The 4,246-nt window shown below is 40.7% G+C and overlaps 1 non-coding gene across 1 annotated transcript; it reads left to right on the forward strand.

Moving 5' to 3' along the window:
• The first annotated feature begins 515 nt into the window (after window positions 1–515).
• LOC139017090 (U7 small nuclear RNA) lies at window positions 516–580 on the forward strand. Its single transcript, XR_011472771.1, has one exon. It is a non-coding gene; the product is annotated as a U7 small nuclear RNA (small nuclear RNA).
• Window positions 581–4,246: the final 3,666 nt, after the last annotated feature.

The raw sequence follows: 4,246 nt of genomic DNA on the forward strand, positions 1-4,246 counted from the left end.
TGCTCACTCCTCATTAACTTCTTGTTTGACCCTCTTTTGTGACTTTTATTGTGAACTAGAGGCCTGGTGCATGGATTTGTGCACCAGTGGGGTCCCTCAGCCTGGCCTGTGGGGTTCAGGCCAAAACCAGCTCTCTGACATGCCACCAAGGGATCCCAGATTGTGAGAGGCAGGCCAAGGGACCCCACCAGTGCATGATGGTACCTGGGGAGGGACAGAAAGAGGGCTCCAGGGTGTGCCTGACCTGTCTCGCCCACTCCCAATCAGCCAGACCCCAGCAGCAAGCTAACCTACCGGTCAAAGCATCTGCCCCCTGATGGTCAGTGTGCATCACAGCAACTGGTCGAACAGTCAAATGAACAGTCGAACACTTAGCATATTAGGCTTTTATTATATAGGATGAGTATAGGAACAGAATTTAAGATAGTTGCCATAGCATGTTAGTGTTCTCTTAAACAATGCCATAAATAGTTTTACTGACTGAAATAGTATTTCCTTATTAGAAAAGACATACCCAGTGCTTACAGTTCTTCTTGAATTTGTCCAGCAGGTCTTCCAGTTTTTACCGAAAGGCGCCCGCCCCTCCCCCCCCCCCAAAAAAAAAAAAACCACTCATTACCCAAATGTCCCACTGGTAACAATAATCATGATGACGATGACGACAATGACAATGATGATGGTATAGTACCATTTGAGCTATTGCAGTGTGCAAATCACTTAGTTTTCACCACTCGGATAGAAACATTACTTTTTGCATTTTCTTAAGGAAACCAAGGTTTAGAAAAGTGAATTAATCAATATCACAGAGCTGGTATGACATTCTAGCACCTTGTAGGTATGTCTAACACCAAAATTAAAAAGTAAAGGATGTTTCATTATTACCTTAAATTGCCTCAAAGATTTAAGACATATCACATATTCCTTGATACTAGGTTAGAACTAATCACCGTTTCTCATAATGTTCAGCATATTATAATGTATTACCTGCGATGTTGCAATATATTTTCATGCCTCCTTTAAAAATGTTCTCATAAATAATGTGTTAATCAATAGTGAACCTCTACATTACACCTAAAAGCACTGACCCATCACATACTCATCCAAAGACAGCGTCTTTTTTCACTAAACAGTCTGCAGACAACTTAAGAGAAAGTAGTGAGACTATCAATAAATTACTACATAGCACTTATTCAATTATACCGGGACACTGGTTTAAAACAGGTAATGGGTGTAAATCTTTAGTACATCTGACTCTATGAAATTTTTCTGTAAATCTTCTTTCCTCCTCATTCATTTACTGTTTTTGTTACATTCTTCATACATTCCAAATTACATTTCTTAAATTTCCTTTTCAGTTACTGTATGAATATGTCTGCTGTAGTCTTAAACTATACTCTTATTTTTTTCTCCATCATTCATATTATAGCCCATGTACTATTCCTCACCCAATCTTTAAGAACTATCCCTGGGAAACAGCAAGGATGAGCAGTGAAGGAAAGCAAGGCAAGCCACTATAGAAATCCTAAATAGACTGGAATTTAGGAATTGATACAGTAAACCAACTAGTTGCAGAGAGAAGGTAGAGAGCCTGACACAGAGTCATCCCTCCTTCTGCTCAAGTTTAAATGTGGCAAAGACTGTCCTTGACCAAACTCTAGCCAGGTGTGCTCCTCTGAGCCCTCTTCTCAACTAAGCCTCAACCTTGACTTGAACAAACACTAACATAGTTTCCAACAACTCTAGGCCACTACCTGAGAATGACCCTACCCTCCTTAAAGTGCCTGCCTGAGAAAATTCAAGGTTTCTAAAAGGAATTTGCTGTTTCTTCCAACCAGCATCTGAAGAGAGGGCCCCTGTGTCTCAGTCTCTAATGGGAGGGTAGAACCCTAACTTCAAAAAGTGCCAGTTAACAAATGCAGATGAATTTCACATAAACCGACTCTTGCCATAGTGTACTGCTAATTAAAAACTGTCTTTGTTTATCTTTGACACGGGAGGCATCACAGAGCAGGGATATTTGGCAAGAAGAAAACCAGGAAGAACCTGGGGTACTTCTAGATATGGTGGACAAGCACCGCCTTCAGTTTTCCCGAGAGCTCTTTTCCTTATTGACACTCACCCTGGAAAAGACCCTGAGTGGGACTCAGAAGAGAGGAAGTACGATGTCATTCAAATAGGGCTTGTTTTTAATGGGGGGATAGGGACACATTTGTAATACCTTAATCAATAAAGGAAAAAAATAGGGCTTGTTTTATGTTCAAGGGAAAAGAAGCAGAGGAGACCTTCAAGTTTCCTCTAAGCCTCTGCCAATCAATTTACCAGGGTAAAAAAATGATATAGGAACGTTGGCTACCAAACAATAAAGATTATCCACTTGCACTTAATCAGAGTTAACTTCCAGGAGAAAGTTACAGCCCTGCATCAGTGGTGGGAGCAAAAAAACCAAGTTGGAGGAACATGACCAGTGGGAGTGATAAGTGGCTGTGAATCCAAAATAGAGGGCAGAGGGTAGGATTCCTGGGCTGAGGGTAGGCAGGGGGAAACACACACACACACACACACACACACACACACACACACAGCAAAGTGTGATAAAGTGTACATAAGGATCACTGACCTGAAACCAAACCCTCCCTCTTGCCCTGACCAGTTGTGTGTTTGTGAATCATTATGGGTATGTCACTAACATTCTCTGAGATTCAATAGTTTCCCTTGTAGCAAATTGGTAATAATACTTGCCTGAAAAATAACACATATGCTATGTTAAATGCTTAGCATGGGACCTAGCACCTAAGAGAGTAATCAGATATAAGGTGGGATTTTCTGCTGCTCTGTATTGCCCATATGCATCTGAAATTGCCAAATTTAAAAAATAAAAACATAGGATGCCCAGCTAAAGTTCAATGTCAATAAACAAGATATAAAGCTCTTCAGTTTAAATATGTTCCATGAAATATTTGCCCCTTATTTATCGGAAATTCAAATTTAACTGAGCATCCTATATTTTATCTGGCAATCCTACAGGTTGCATTCACAGCTGGAGTTAAGCAAATCATTCCTATAGCATCTTTGCAAAGAATCTAGAAGCAATTGAGGGTCAAAGTCCTAGATGCCTATTATGCAGAGAGCAGTGATGGCTAGTTAATGTTAACCAGAGAAGCCTAATAGTCGAGAGAAATTTCCTTCAGTCTCAGCTAAATGAAAAGATTTTTAACTCCTCTCTACAAGTAGAAAGACTTAAATCCTCTCTAACTCCTCCTCCTGAATACACCAGAGGAAGCCAGGAGACAAAAGGGAGGAAAAGAGAGAGCAGACCATTAAACTTCCCCTCCCCAAGTCCTTGAGGCTGAATCCTCACAAATTCTAAGGGAATGAAGATGAGGCCTAGATTAGATGTGAGACACAAATAAATTGGATTAATCTGGGCTACATTTTCTAATAACAGAAAGTCTGTGAGCCACCCAAAACGACATGAAAGATAACAAAGAAAATAAGATTTGACCAAACATGTTTGAAATAGTAATTGAAGAAAAATAAAACTGTTTCATGTTTGGACCCCACCAAGTTCAGGCTCTCCTAGTTGGCCCTCATATGCACAGAGTGAGTCCAGTCAAGTGAGAGCCCATACGGGAGCTTCAGTCTAAGAGATCCTTAAGTAAAGGAAGGAGTCTCCGAAGGTAGGCTGCTGAGGTGGATAAAGTAGACATGGATTCCAATTGGTAAATAAGGGCAACAATTGAATTGCTATGCAATAAAGATCAAAGTGTCAGGGTAGGCCTAGGCTAGGAGTGATAAGGTAGAAGTTGGCTTCAGCCACCAGTCCACTGTTGGGTTTTGGAGATCCCAGGGACCAAGCACTCTGGTGAGAAAAAGGGGCTTAGATTTGGAATTCTGCCCTTCAATTAAGTGTCTCAAGAACATAAGGTCATGGTCTCTCAAAGAAAAGAGCATGGGGAAACCACTTCAAAATTAGTGAATGGAAAAAGACCTGTTTGTATTATTTGAGCTGAGACTCTTTGTAACAGGTAACAACAGCAGGACAGTCACCCATTGGCCTGAAACTTGCTTTTGATAGCTGCATAGGCATTCCCTGGAGCCCTTAAAATGAAGAAAGGGGGGTAGGGTGTAGGAGCCTCCACAGAAGTAACATGGCATCCACGATCATGTCACAAAATTACTCCTTTTAACATATAAATTATTCTTGTTTAAATTGTGCTTTTGATTTTAGTCCTATTTATAGTCACAA

This window comes from Myotis yumanensis, unplaced genomic scaffold (genome assembly GCF_028538775.1).
Source record: "Myotis yumanensis isolate MYYU_CA2020_CCGP unplaced genomic scaffold, mMyoYum1.0.hap1 SCAF_9, whole genome shotgun sequence".
NCBI classification, from domain to species: domain Eukaryota; kingdom Metazoa; phylum Chordata; class Mammalia; order Chiroptera; family Vespertilionidae; genus Myotis; species Myotis yumanensis.